We start from the raw sequence: 15,388 nt of genomic DNA on the forward strand, positions 1-15,388 counted from the left end.
CTGCTCATTGCAGATGCAGGATAGGGGTTCTCACAAATTACGAACAAATGGCACGGCTTATTTAGGAGAAGCAAAATAATTTTGTATGACCTGATGCATGAAATTCAGGGAGTATGGAACCCATATGTCCAACCAGCAGGCCCCCTGCTCGGCTGTAATACTTTCTTTTTGTTGCTGGTGTTCCATTCTACTACTAGAATAGGTCCTGTTGCTCTCTTCATTCCTGGGATAGCATATATGTGCCATATGGAGCTAGCACAAGAATAAACAATAAACTGTATTTACCCACTCTCCAGAGAATTCGCAAGACCTAGGGCAAGTAATAAGGGTTGTAGAAGGGAACCTAGAAAACAGAGGTGATTAGCAAACTAAAGACACTACACAGACAAGCTCCGTCATTTTGTCATTTACTTGAAAACAAAATACCTAGACTTTCTATCTCTTCTCTCCTCAGCCATCTACTAGGTGCTAGGTTGAGTGTTTTTCAGTTTTTTAACAGCACAGAGGTGGGAGACCCTCAGAGCCTGGGAGCAGCCTGGGTTCTGGACAACTGCTGAAGGAGTAGTGGTTCTTCGTGTTAGTAACATGTCATTTGGATTAACTGCTTTGGGGAATTGTCTTGGAATGACATTGATGTATTTGTCATGTTCATTTGACTGCATATTTTGTGGGTAGGAAGAAGCTGGTTTTGGAAGAAACAATGATTAATGAGGGTTAAAGGGAGCTGTTCTGCAGTTGATTGTAAGTGCTTTCTGAAGCAAATCATGAGGGTTGCTGGAAGGTTGCTGTCTTTCACCGAGTCCTCCAGTGACAGTGGTATCTCCCTGTTACAGGTAATATTTCACGCCTTTCCTTTTTAGTGTTCTTCCTCTTGGATGCTCTTGTAGCTCTTAACTACCTTTATTTAACAATCCTACCTCTGTAATTTCCCCTTTATTTTGCCTGGACTTCCTCACAGCTTTTGGTCACAGCCTAGCAATTCTCTCAGAAGTATGAGCCGAAGTTATGCATTTAGGCCATACCGAATTGGATTCTTGGCATAGTCAGCTGAACCCCTGGAGATGACAGAGGACGTGGCCAAGACAGGGTTGAAAGATGCTGGATAGGAGGTTACACAGTGCAGTTGATCTGACTGGATCCAGGCCCAGATGGTGCCAAGTGAGTACACATTGCAGGGATGCTGAGAGTAATACAACCGCTTCCAACAGCATATCTCATTATCCCTTGAAAAAATAATCCAAAATTCAAACAAATTAATAAAACTCTTCATGCATTTGTAAAGGTCAGACAGTGCCTGTTACACACTGACCTACAATATCTCATTTCTTCAGTTGTGGCAATGTGTTGATATCTCCCCAATAATACATGTGTATCTGGGATATAATAGGGGCTTTACTGGTTTCATGAGACAGTGAGTGAGGCTAAGACACAATCACCAACCCACTTTTACATGAAACAAACAACCCTTCTCTCTCCTCACCCTGCAAACAATAAGATTGTTAGATCAAAGGCCAAATTCATGTTGTTGTGAACAGCTGCAAATCCACTGGCATCAGCAGAGCTGTAACCACTTAGTAGAACAGCGATCCAGCTCATGGTAGTTTTTTGGATGAATTACAGTGGAACAATTGCATTCTATCATCTATCTAAAATTCTCCTGAGCTTTCCTTTAGATGGACATGTTTTGCTCTGTCCTATGTAGTGCTGAAGTGTGCTGTCAGGCAGCTGCTCATGCCATGTAAGTGATTCTTGCAGCTCTCTGCCTTACAAAGCAGATTAGAGTCTGGCTGGATGAACTAGATATATCATGGAAATGTATGAGATTGTAAAGGGGGAAGAAAGCTTTGTATCTCAAAGGCTCAATAAACATGATATCCCACAACACAGAAACTATGAAGCATACAAGAGAGGTGCAGGCCATATGTGACTAGCAAGAAGCATGGCTGTAATGTTCAAAGGGTGCTCGAAATAGTCCTAATCTTACAAGATGCAGTCTACTCTGGCTTGATCTTGGAAAGTGTCTGAAAACATTAGTCACATTGACGTAGACCTTCAGTTACACAGCTTTAAGTAAAGCAGAGAATCATCACTGCAGCAGTTCATGCTTAAGAATAGTCACCCCTGATTGTAAGGACTTATCTTTTTCTGGTTTTCTGAGAAGAAGGGAAACTCTAACTGGGAGTGGAGAAAGTGCTGGGAGGGCATAATGGTCTTCAGTGGCTTCAGCATCAGCTTCCAGACCAATGCTGCTGTGCCTGAACTATGGTGGAGCTAGTCATTTGACCACTGGCCCAAGACATTACTTCTGTTAGACTATGGCTACATTGGTTAGATTGTGCTGATCCTGTTCCTTAATCAGGGCAGGTACGTGGGACTTGCACTCCAGTTTTTCCCACTGAAGTTGCATTCTCTGTGTTGAAATGGTAGATAAGTAAACAGGGTCTTTGCGTGGGGCGAGGGGAGCAGGGAAAGTATTGCTTCTTTTAATTTGGTCAAAAGAGTTTCCGTATGGACATTTGTGTAAGTATGAAATTCTGTTAGTGTAAGAATGTTCACAGTTCTCCTCTTCATTTGAGTTATACAATGAAGTATTTACAGATTACTAAGGCAGACATAAGCATAATACAACATCAGCAATCAGGGTCTATTGATGAAGTTTGTGCAGAGCCATGCTTACGCTCATCTTTGATCCAAGCAGTGTGAATGACTGGTCTGGGATACTTACAATGGGTAAATGAAAAAAATGAGGAGATGTAATAAAACTCTTAGCACTGAAATGCAACAATTTGATGAGAGATACATGTCTGAATCACCAAGGGAAATCACTGTGTACAAGAGGAATTCTGAGTGTCCCATCATTGTCTTGCTTTGCCTGCAGCTGTGGGAAGAGCAAACAAAGAATATGTAATTGTTCCCCCACAAGAACAGACAAGCCTACGTTTGAAAGACAATGAGTGAAACTAGGAGGATTCAGGGACATTACATGCAGTCTCCAAGGAGAAACAAACTCCAATCTGAGACCTTGAAGATTAAAAGGGGTTGAAACACTTATGAGCCATTTGAGAAGACACAGGAAGGGAAGATCACCTTTCAGAAACTCCCTGTGGGGACAAACTGACAGAAACAGAAGGAGAGAAATTATAAAGAGAATTTAAATACATCCAGCCATCCTAGACCAGGAGGATGGCAAGCCTAACAGTTGTCCATGTGGACAGTTTCATTGTCTTAGAGATATCTTCATTTTTCATATCCAAGTAATAGATAACAGCATTTAAGCTGGCCATTCATTGCCTCTGTCATTGATACTAGGGAAAACAGAAGTACAGTTATGTATGAAGGACTAGAGGAGTCGTAATTAATAGTCTGGAAAGTGCAGGCAGGGCCCCAGCAGAAAAAAGAAGCGTCAAGATATTTAATCAGACACTAGAAAAGGATGATAGGTAGAGGCTTGGGCTGAGGTCAGAGGTATTTTTCAAGAATAGTAATGCTAATGAGCAGCTTTTCCCTTTAAAAAAAAAAAAAGAGTATGTTCTTCCCTTCATGTCTTCTTCCTATTTCCTAAGTGTGACTTTACCTTTTCCTGTCTCCTCCTTTTTGATACATATAATCCAACTAAAGGCAGTATTTTATGTACCAGGGGTGTTAAATAGTTTTATGTACTGGTAGTTCTTTTAACTAATACTCCAGCTGTGGGGATTTCCTTCAAAGAAAAAGCACTAGTGTTTCCTAAAAGTGTGATTTAACTTAATTGTTGGCTAAGTAGCATTGTTCGAAGAAGTCTTTTGTAAAATCCTTTTGAAGAATCTTTTTTTTTTTTTCTTTTAATAGAGGCAGATTATTTACTGGAGGTGTGGTGGTTTTCTTTCAGCCCTGTGACTAGCACCTTTCAGCACATTTCTAAGCTGCCGAGAATAGACGGCACGTTTCTAGTCTGCCAACTCTAACACCTTAGGCAGTAGATGGCTGCTTTTAGCAGCAGTCATCCGCTGCCAAATTACTTTGCCAATGCTCTTCTGATTTCTAGGCAGCTTGAAATCCAGGACAGGCATGCTCATGAAGATTGGCAAAGGGCACATCAGGCTTCGTACCCATTTGTAGACTGAGCCACTGCTCAGAACATGTGGTGCACGGTGCTCTTCCTTGTTGACGTCCCAGCCACTAACACTGCTTCTTTCCAGTTTGTCCTGCACTATGTCCCATTGCTGTCAGTAGCAAGAGCTATTTTTGCAGTTTGAATCCGAGAACCAACACAGGCAGGACGCAGGAACAACCACAAACCAAAGATGAAATGTGATGAGTGAATTTATTTTCATTACCTCCTATGGGAATATAAGGGAAGATAGGTGAGGAGGATTGTAAACATGCTCAAGTGACTCGCAGCTGGGGTGTAGCAAAACACATATATTGTACTAATCATTGCTTAGTCTTGTGTGCTTGACAAGTAGAACCTTTGTGTTTAGATAACATACGCCTGTGATAAACTCAGAGGCACTCTAGCCAACATCCTTGAGATTCCTGCCCTTCTGTGGGAAGATCAAAGCCTAGTGGAAAAGTACACCTAATATGTACAGCCAAGCAGCAGGTTTGAAAACACACTTTCTAGCGAGGACCAAGCTCAGCGGTGCCTATGTTCCCACTCGTGTTTCCTCTGCCCAGGTGCTGCTTCAGAGATTCCTTGGTTCATGAGGTAACGGAAATAAATTTACTCTTTGCATTTCATCTGTGGTTTGTGGTAGTTTCTGCATCCTGCATGTGTTGACCCATACACCTCCCAAACCGGCAAAGCAGCACCCAGGCAGAGTCAGGTAAGTGGGAATGCAGGCTCTGTGGAGCTCAGTCGTTGCTTGAGAGTCTGTTTATGAACCTGCTGTTTTCACCTGTATATCAAGGATTCACACAGGAGTAATTTTTCAGTAGGCTTTGATCTTCCCACAGCAGGGCAGGAATCTCAAGGATGTTGGCTAGGTTGCCTCCGAGTTTATCACAGGCGTATGTTATCTAAACACACAGATTCTACTTGTCAAGCACACAAGACTAAGCAATGATTAGTACAATATATGTGTTTTGCTACACCCCAGCTGCAAGTCACTTGAGCATGTTTACAGTCCTCCCCTATATTCTCACAGAATCTTCAGTGTATCTTTGCCTGTTGCCAAGTTTAAGATCCAGGGTGTTGCCATCAAAGCCCCCTATGATACCTACACTAGTCTCGTTTCCTCTCTTGCTTCCTACCACATTTCTTTCACCACTGATGCCAATTGCAATGATACCTTCATGTTATGCTTCTGTCCTTACCTCTCTCCGTTATTCCAGTTAATTTCCTTCATGTAGAAAAATTTCCTCATTTTGCATATTTTGATTTTTCTGAAGAATTCAGTAATTTTGGATGACTGACACATCTGTAAGCACCTATCATTGTTTCTCTTCCTGCAGGAGAAGGAAAGGGGGACTGCAGAAGGCGAACAACCTTTTGTTAAAGCCTTTTTTTGTTTTCGTATTAGGTTTTTTGAATCATAGAATCAGAGAATAGTTTGGGTTGGAAAGGACCTTAAAGATCATCCAGTTCCAGCCCCCTGGGCTTGGGCAGGGACATCTCCCACTAGACCAGGCTGCTCAAGGCCCCATCCAACCTGGTCTTGAAGCCCTCCAGGGATGGGGCAGCCACAACTTCCCTGGGCAACCTGTGCCAATGCCTCACCAACCTCATCGTGAAGAAATTCCTCCTTATGTCTATTCTAAATGAGTTTGGCTTTGTGCAGTGTTAGGCTGCAACATTATTTGACCAGGACTGGTTTGGTTTCATGGCAAAATCTGGCTTGCTGTTTGCACTTCTTTCCTGGGAGATTCCTCTATAAACTTACCCAGAAGCAACAGTCAGAGTCCACATGCACCATCTCCATCCCAGTCGGACTGAGCCTGCAGATATAACCTGCTAGCATACATCATTTGCCCCACATCATTATTCTCTGCCCCTCTCCATTGGAAAGGAACAGAATAGAGTGAACAAGAGGGCAATAGGTAGGCTTGGCACATGCCACCCCTCATGCAGGCAGTGTACCTTCTCAGGCTGGGAGGAGACTGCCAAGGTTCGGCCATACTCTTAACAATGACAAATGGGCTGAAAGGAAAGCAAGTGTACTTCCCTGCAAAATGTTATTTTGAGACGCTATCTCGTATGGTTGGTGACTCCAGTTTCATTTGAACACATTGCAGAAACTAATTTGCAATGAAAGAAGTTACATGTGATGCTTCAGAAAGCATATTATTTCTCAATTCTTCTTTTCAGTTCTTGTGAAGATCTATTTGATTCGCAAATATGAAGTGAAAATGTAGCAATAATATACACTACCTTTTTCATGAAAACATATTTTTATTGTGAAGAAAATGAAAACCTCACATGTAAAGTATTGTTTGCATATTCTTTTCAATGTATACTATTTTGCATAACTGATTTCTAGTATCTTTTTTGTTTTAATAAACCTCTCTTTCAGATTTGTGCATTTTTGGAGTGCCGCAATAATACATACTCTTCTAAAGTCAATGTTATTTGCATGTCTCAAGAGATATTTAACTATTTTATTTCCTTTCTTATGTAATTATTCAAAATTATCTGGCTGGGCCATTTTTATTTACACATATTAGATGTGGTTTTAATAATTTCCTCTAATCCTTCTTTATCACGTGTCTCTTGGGGGAGTTGCAATTTGAAATATCCGGAACACTAACACTGTGGTGTTGCTTTCCACAGGTTTTAATAGTACTGTAGTAGTTCTCAGTGTGTGAATTTGCCACAAACCTGCTGATGTTAGAAGAGTTCACACTTGGACAGAGAAACCTGTGTTCAACCCTATCCCTTCCAGTAGATGTCATCACGGCAATAAGAATACTGCTGGGGATACTGGTGAGTATCTCCTGTGCCAAGGCAGGAAAAAAGCCTTGCTGTTACAGACTTTTGTTTCTGTCAAAACAAGGTAGTTCTCACCATGCTTAGCATTTATAGGGAGATTTTCATTTCTATAATGCCTTGAAAAACATGACGACTATTAAAACACAGCCAGCAGTCAGGTCACACGGGGCTAGGGTCCATGACGGTGGTGTCTGTATGCTCTGAATGTAGCCACAGATATAGATAGACACGGGCAGATGTGCATGACTGATACTCAGTTTCTTAGCTGTTTTTTTCCCCCAACTGTATAGTTTCATTTGTATGACATCCCTTGCTCAAAGCCATCATGTCCTTTCTGTTTTACTTCCCTCCACCTCCTGACCAAATATACTTTAGAAGTAATTTCTCCAAAGGAAAACCCACATCCTCCTACTTCATTTTTACCAAAAGTGAATCCCTCCACAGCTGTCAGCACCTGAGCTTCTGGGCATGCAGTCATTTTTAAGGTTCACAGCTCCTTAAGTGAGCAATGTGTCTATCAATGGTTATTGAGCGGTGAGTAAATTCACAACCCTAAATGACTAGCAGGTATAATTTTAATTTCTCTAACAGAGAACAAATCCCTGGAAAAGGCAAAAGACAAGTCGGTCACTGGTAGTTTTACATGCACAAGGGTTGCAAGGCTGCAACATCATACACAAATTCAAGAGCATTTGAAAAACATGTTGAAAATGTCTTTAGCTATTGTTAAACAGCTGGTCTGAGCTTCTCAGGCAAGATCATGAAGTTCTGGCTTAGGAAAAAATGTTATATACCTTTTTCCACCTTGGAAATCCCAACAGTTTTGATTAAATGTGTGGTAAGTATCTACTGTGTGTTGTCCCTTTTAAATTTCAGCCAGTGCTACACCTGGGTACTTCAAGACAGAATAATAGAATAATAGTATGTAAGATATCATCAGATAAAATAGAGCACAAGCTGAGCCAAGTGAAGCAAGAAAGCTGCTGAGCTGAAATGTGACTTTCTAAAAATCAACAGGGTGCACCTATATCAAATAATAAGTCCATAATTTGAATGCTCTCTTTTGTCTAGATAATAGCCCTATGAATAATAAGCTTTTATTCTTTAAAAATGTCAGACTTTGGGGAAGCAGAAAGCAAGAAAGCAGAGAACTAATGGCCTGATTAACTTAAAAGTGCTTCCCCTCCTTCATCCAGTCTTTGAGCCTGAACCAAGTCTCTGCAATCAACATTATAAATTCTAGGGGAAATGGCCAAATGATTAGACCAAATTTGTGACCTCCCACACTAAGAGGAAAGCAAGTCTTACTGGCAAGATTGTTTTCATTGTTCTCATTCTTAAAAAAAAAATTGGCTGGAATTTTGTCCTTGACCAAGTGGAAAGGCTTTCTGCTGGCAGGAAAACAAAATATTTAATCAAAACAAAGCAGCTGATGCTCTTGACAGAGCACGAACAGACATCTGTCTGGCTGTTCTGAGTAAGCAAGACCATCTCAGATAATATATCAGAAAGGTACAATGAACATCTATTAAAATAAATGGAGTGATGAGTGGGTGCAAAGAATGCACTTGTTTGTAAGTTATCATCTCATTTGGGCACAAAGTAATACAGAACTGGGGGAAAAAAATCATATCTTTATCCTCAGAAAATTTAGGAGGTTCTATTTTCAAAGTTAATGAAAACAAACTTAAAAAACTCCACAGTAACATTTTAAATATTGGGAAGGTAGCTATCAACTATAAAAGCAGGAGACAAATGTAGCTATAATCTATCATAAAAGGTAACAAAGATAACTACCTACCTCAGATTTGCTTTGGATTTTTCTTCAAGTATGTGAATTTTTTGTTACACATTTATTCCTATTTAAGAATACTTATGTTCCCATTTACAAGGTTCCCATACTTATTCTAAAAGCATTTAATAATACAGTAATTTAGCACTCTGATTTTCACTTAAAATATTCAGTCTGTAACCCATTACTTTGAGAGAAAGCAGTAAGCATGGCTGATAAAAGCCCTGAAGCCCAGAAGATAATCATGAAGAGGTATCACTCAGTTCTCTGGATCTGTATTAAAGTAGGGTCAAATATACCTAAACAGTTCTTAAAGAACTGAGCTGATGGCAATTCCACATTTTCTTCCAGTGATTTGTTCCAGTTGCAGTGCTATCTGCACAGTTAGAGTGGGACTTCCTAATGCCTACCCGCTGCCTCCCTTGTTGCAGCTTAGCCCTGTAATTTGTCACCTTATCTGCTGTAAAATAAACATTATCCTCTTTCAGGATTATGAACCTTAGCAACGCAGCTGAAGCCTTAAGTTTTCCCCAGGGAATTTGCTTGCAATGTGAAGTCCTCAGACAACTGCTGGTTCTTGTACCCTGGAAGAGCTTCGGCTAGGAATAGGATGGAACCATGGCAGTTGGGTTGGGTCAGACCAAAAAGATGTTGTTGTACAGACACGTTGATGCTGCTTTTCAGAGTTGCTTCCACCAGTTCGGTATGGAACCAACCAAGGTACATGTGCTAAGGACTTACAAACACAGGCTGGGTATCAGGGGGTCCAAACAGGACATCAAGCTTCTCCTCTGGGTTAGGATTTTGTAGACTTGGATCTAGCCCCCTGTTTTTTTGGCCAATGGGATTAGATCAGGAGGGAGGGCTTCCATTATAAAAGTGCACGCTTGCACTTCTAGATCTTGTGATTCAGAGGAAAAGCTGACAAGCATGTCCCAAGCAGTAATGAAATGTCAGCTGGCAGCTCTGAGCCCAACCGCACCCTCTTCATCAGCTAACCACACGCTGAGGGAGGAAGTAGTGAGCGCAACGGGGCCAGCCTTGCACAGGCACAGCACCACCCGAGCTGCAAAGCAGCCCTTCCTCAGCCCCAGAAGGACAGAGCTTCTCATGGGGGAACCCCATGGTCCCTTAGGAAGAAGGGTGGGACATGGGATGGTTTACTCATTGAAAGACAGCTCACGATTGTAAGCATGTCCTGAAAAAGAACGTGCAGCTCTTGGGCTGGTCGGGGTGTCTGACAGCCCTTGTAAACCAAGCTGTTCATTTTCTATAGCCCAGCAGCAAGACAATAAATACATGCACTCACTAGACTGTCAATACGCGCAGGCCTGCGTGGGCTGGGGTAAGGAATTTTCTGGAGGAATAACAATTAGTGAGCTTCTGAAGGACCATGAAAATGTAGAAATCCTTGAATTGTCTTGCATAGTTTTTCCCTCATCTTTCTCCCTTTCACTTTCACAGCATCTCCATCAGCCCTCCCTGCTCCTCCCTGTTTATACAGCAAGAAGAACTCTCTCCCCCCCTCCCAGTCAGTCTCCACAAACATTTGTGGTTAGGGAGAGGAAATCCAGCTCAGCTGTGATAATTAAAATAGCTGTGATACTTTAATTGAGCTGCTAATACCACTGTAGTGATGTTGCATAAAAGGCCTGGTGGTTTTCTGATACTTAGCTGAGCCGTGAGTGCTATAGTGCTATAAGCAGAATGTGCTGTGACACTTACAGGAGGTCCTGTGCTGTGGTGGACCCTTGATACCTTTTCCCATTTTCCTCCTCCCAAATGCAGCCTTTCCTGTTCTCAGCTCTGTTGTGATGCTGTGTGTTTAGTTTTACCTCTCAGGAGAGCAATCTCCAAGTAGTTCTCTCCCCTTACCTTGAGGGCTTGTTTCTAGGATTCTGCATTACATAGCCTTTGGTGCAACGGTCTTTCCCAACAAACGATGAATTATGTGAACAACTGTGCTAACAAACCTGCATGTGTGCTTTTAACTTGTGAATTTAAAGTGCAAGGAATAAATAGTAAGGGGTTTCCTAGCTCTCATGTAATAAGAATAATTTGTTTTATTCATGCTTATTATCATTTGGCTCCTATGGTTTTTTTTTTAAACTTTGCCTTAAATTAATGGTACAGTAAAAAAAGCTTTTTCTGTTATTAAGTCCTCATAGTAGCTTCTCTTTAAAACGTTATTAAAATCAGGAGTTATTACATTTTATTTCCTAGTGTTGTAAGTATCATCCCTTGGTGCAAAATACTGATATAGAACATGTAGTTTAGAGAACTGGCTTTCAACAGCAAGTCAAGTGTGTTTTCACATTTGATTTATGTGAATTTAAACTTTTGGCAAATCTTTGAATAGGAGAAAAAATTAACTATTTGTCTTTAATTCTACTGTACTGTTTCTGTAAGAAGTATTTCTTTGTAATATTAGCAAATAAAGGCATAGTGGTGTTATGTTAGTATGTAAGTCTGGGCAAGAAAAACTTAGAAAGTAAACTTCACGTAAACTCAGGTTGCCAGGAGAACTACAGATCAGTATAAAGTATATCATAAAAGCTATCTTTAGAATAAATAAAACTTGTCATAAATTATGAAGTGAAGGAAATGTTTGGGTTTTTTTTACTAGTTCTATGTCAATGTATGATATTTTTTAAACTTGAAGCTTTATTAAAAGGATTTTATTCAATCAGTCGACCAACAAAATTATAGAGGCCTTCTTTCTTGAACATTTTCCTTTAAAGTGTTTTGTGGTAATATGAGAAACCTTAGACTGAGATCTTCAGTGTTTCAGAGTCAAACAGATGTTAGTGATTTTTCACTTTCCTGGAAGATCTGGTAAAGAGCTTTCTGCCAGAGCACTTTTCTGTCAAAACATGGATTTGATAAAATGTAACTTTTTGTAGGAAGAGATAAGTTTCATTTATGTTTTCAAGAGAAAGTTATCAAAATATTTTATTCCTGGTTGAAACTAAAATATTGAGGTAAACCATAAGTAAAACAAAGCACCTGACATTGTCAAAATATTTTGTTTGTGAGTTTTTTCAGAGCTCCTGAAATAAAAATGGCAGAATTTGGGTTTTTTGCAGAAAGTGTTGACTTGTTATTTCTGTTTGAAAGGATATTTCAGAGTATATGGGGTTTTGTTGCTAGGTAAGCAAGATTTTCTTACTTTTTCACCTAGATTTTTTATATGCTTTGGTTACCGGGACTGTTTTCATAGAGGATGTCAGACCAGGAATCTGCAGAGCCTTCTGCATTTGATATGGAGCTCTTGGATCTCCGCTGACTTGAAGAACGACTCGATGCTTGCTTGTAGTGCCAATTAGTGGAGTTATCAAAGACTGTAGGAAAGCAATATGGGTGCTGGGAGTCTTCGAATATGTTAGCTGAATTTCAAATCAGGGCTACGGACAGCTCTTAATTCTGAAGCAAGCCTTACTCCATCCTGACTGACGCAGAAAGTCTGCTCCACAAAGGCACTACAGCCCATGTAGCAGCTTTTGCAGTTGTTACAGTCACAATTAGCCTGGCTCACTCTGGCACTGGGACAGAGGACCAACAAAATGTCACTTCTGGGGTTCTCTCTCTAAGCAGTGCCCTTCTCAGTGTCTTACAGCCTACAGATTTGCTATGGGATCAGATGACTGGAAATATATGCTATTTTTTCCCCAAGGTCCAGATGTACTATCTTTTAAAAATGGACTGTGGATGTGGTCATATGACAGAGATTACAGTTGTTAAGTATTTATTTATCGAGGATTTCTATTTTAAAAGAAGCTTACAACTCCATTATAGTTTGCAATCTAAATATAAGAACTTATAATGAAAAGATATAGGCCAAAAATCATGAAGCAGGCAGAAGCTGTAGGTTCCAAATTATGTTCCTGAGCAATGGGAATGTTTAATGAAATCTAAAGGAAAATTCTTCCTGGAAATTCTGATTCTGAAAAAACACTGAGCAGCCCTGACTGCTGCTGGGGAAGTGGAACAAAAGTTCTGATACTTTGTAACCCTTCTCTTATAGGGCAAATTGAAATGGATTGCTAATGTCTAAAACTTGCCATAAACACAAGACTAAAAGGCAGTAAGTGCACATCTATGTGCAGAATCTAAACACAGTAAAAAGAGAATGTATTATATACGATTTTGTGCATTTAGAATATTTAAGGCCAATGTAACAATGCCTGAAACACTAAAATAATCCAGGAGTTATTCATATCTGTGGAAGTAATATAGGGTGAACCATTTTCTTTTGATAATGTGACCTGACATTGCAGAACTGTTGATGTATGTCATTGCTGCACGTGAAGAATTTGCCTGCCTTTTGTTTGTGGATGATTCATTACTTTTACTAATCATTAGAGTCATAGCACTTCAATAACAGTAAAATTCATACCTAATGACGGTATCATTTCAGTACATCGCTTCGCAGTTATCAAGGTCACTTAACATGTCACGTCTGTCGTAAGCCACATCAGCACTCAGTCTCCCTTTTGACACTGTAGGTATACTGGGTCTGAAGATGCTGGCTTACAAACTCCTCCTGCATGTATCTTTGCTCCCATCACTTGTTTTTTGGTCTATGCTGCACTCAAGATTGCAGGACTGAGCAGTAAACTGGCTCAGGGAACAGAATCATGTTTAAAAACTGTTTTGGCTTTTGTTTTCCTGCTTGGTTCTCAAAAATGAATTGATTTGTTATCTTGTGTACCTGTTGGATCACAAAACCCAGGAAGGTCTCAGAAATAAGTGCAGTCATCAGGTGGGAAAGACATAGTGATGGGAGCTGTGTATGCCTGCAGTGTTGTTGGCTGAAATAGTGGTGGAAATACAGAGAAACTCAGATAAAGAGCTTAAACCCCAAACCACTAAGTATTCTGGCTGTTATTCAGGTAGAATTTTTACCTTTCTAAGGTAGAAATTTATTATCTCACTCATAAAGTTCCATTTGGTTGTTCCTAAGATTATGGCATTTAGTTGTCTCTCTTTGTCTTACTAAAATGATGAAGCTCTCTTACACCTTTGTTGGAACTAGTATAATCTTTCTTTTCAGGAAAAGAGACCTATTTTATCCAGTGTCATAGACTGATGCCAGAATGAATTTAGACCATAACACAGTGGGAGTATTCTAAAGACAAATGGCTTAGTAAGAAAGACATTTATATTCTAAAAGTAGGGGTTTTATGTATTATGATTTGTATTTGAAAAGATCCTTGAAAAATAACCCATACATTTTATTGTCAATAAATTAAAATTATATACTAGATACCTATGGAAATGAATGGTACAATAGCACAAGTCCAGACACAGCTCAGACAAGAAGATACTGGCGTGCATACACAGGATGGCCAGAACATCTTCAAGAAATGCCTTGAACCTGCTATTTTCTCAGGTTCAAGGCTCCTGGGAAGCCAGTAAACTTTTGTGTGAACACATTACCTGCCATTTAGTAAATTAAGATTGGTAAAGCATAGACGAGCGCAGCTTTTAAATGAGTCGTGGTACGGGACAAGGCTTTGTAAGTGTTGGTGGAGCTAATTTGGGCTCTGCTGTTACATGGCATTTGACACTGCCTAAATCACAACCTCCTTGCCTCGGTTTCATCACACAGCAATTAGATTACTGATTAATTTAATCTTTATTAATCCTTAAGATTACCGTAAGCGTGTGCCTCTGAGGATTAAAACTTAATCCTCGAAGCATACTTGCAAAGAAACCGTGGTCCTAACAAACAATGTAAACCGAATTTAATGAAAACAAAATGCAGTTAAACGCTCCATATTATTTCAAGCTCATTCTTCAGAGTAACCCAAGGATGAAGTCAGTAGGAAGAAAACTGCAAAGGAAAAAGAAAAGTAGAATCATAGAGCAGAGTCATCGAATCACCGGGTTGGAAAAGACCTGTTGGATCATCGAGTCCAACCATTCCTATCAAGTAGGCGTAGCTGAAAAAAAAGCCTTAGACTGCTGTGGAATGAGAATTGCCCACAATAGCTCCACTTGGAAGGCTGGTAAGAATCTGGTATCCAGATAATAGGAAAAAACACGCCTGATAAAAACTAAGAAGCGTTCAGTTAAAAGGCGCTCTCATGAGGGTGCCCGAAGCATCCCTTGCGGAGCCGCCAGCCACTGTCACCGCCTCTCCGTGAGGCCGGGGAAGTTAAGGACCTCTTTTGGCTTTACAGCCAGCCCATCCCGGGCTCTTCTTTTATTTCCAAGCGGCGGCAGCCGGGAGAGGGGGATGCGCAAGGGGGCGATGCTTCGGGACAGCGGCGAAGCGCCCGCTTCGCTGCGGCAGCAGCCGCGGGGCAGCCCCAGAGCGGGTCCCTCCAGCCCCTCCGCGGCGGCGGGGCTCGGTGCATCCCTCCCGGGGCTCAACGGCCGCGTCCCGGGCGCTGCGGCGGCGCCGGTCCCCCCCGAGGCTCCCGCAGGGCCCCGCAGCGCCGCCCCTCGGGCCGGGCCCGCTCCGCCGCGCCATTGGCCAGCGTGACCGCGCTGCGCCCCGCCATTGGTCGGGGGGGAGAGGGGGGGGCAGCCCCGCCGCCGCCGCCTTCGCTCCCCGCCGGGGCGGCAAGCGGTGAGTTGGGTACTCGGTTCGACCCGCGAGAGACAACTTTTAACCGTGCTGGGGAGGGCTCCGCGCGGCGCCTCGCAGCGACTCGCGCGGTGCGTGGGAAGCGGAGGGAAGG

General features: G+C 41.5%; 1 protein-coding gene across 3 annotated transcripts in view; it reads left to right on the forward strand.

Moving 5' to 3' along the window:
- Positions 1-4,619: 4,619 nt before the first annotated feature.
- HYCC1 (hyccin PI4KA lipid kinase complex subunit 1) overlaps positions 4,620-15,388 on the forward strand; it is a 54,982-nt gene continuing 44,213 nt past the window's right edge. For 2 of the 3 annotated variants that reach the window (XM_054058629.1, XM_054058633.1), the window contains exon 1: positions 15,225-15,365. The gene's annotated coding sequence lies outside the window, so the exon portion shown is untranslated. Of the gene's footprint in view, positions 4,688-6,748; positions 6,902-15,224; positions 15,366-15,388 lie in introns of those variants that run through there. The other variant, XM_054058630.1, reaches the window with a different exon arrangement.

Source organism: Cuculus canorus, chromosome 2 (genome assembly GCF_017976375.1).
Source record: "Cuculus canorus isolate bCucCan1 chromosome 2, bCucCan1.pri, whole genome shotgun sequence".
Classification (NCBI taxonomy): Eukaryota; Metazoa; Chordata; class Aves; order Cuculiformes; family Cuculidae; genus Cuculus; species Cuculus canorus.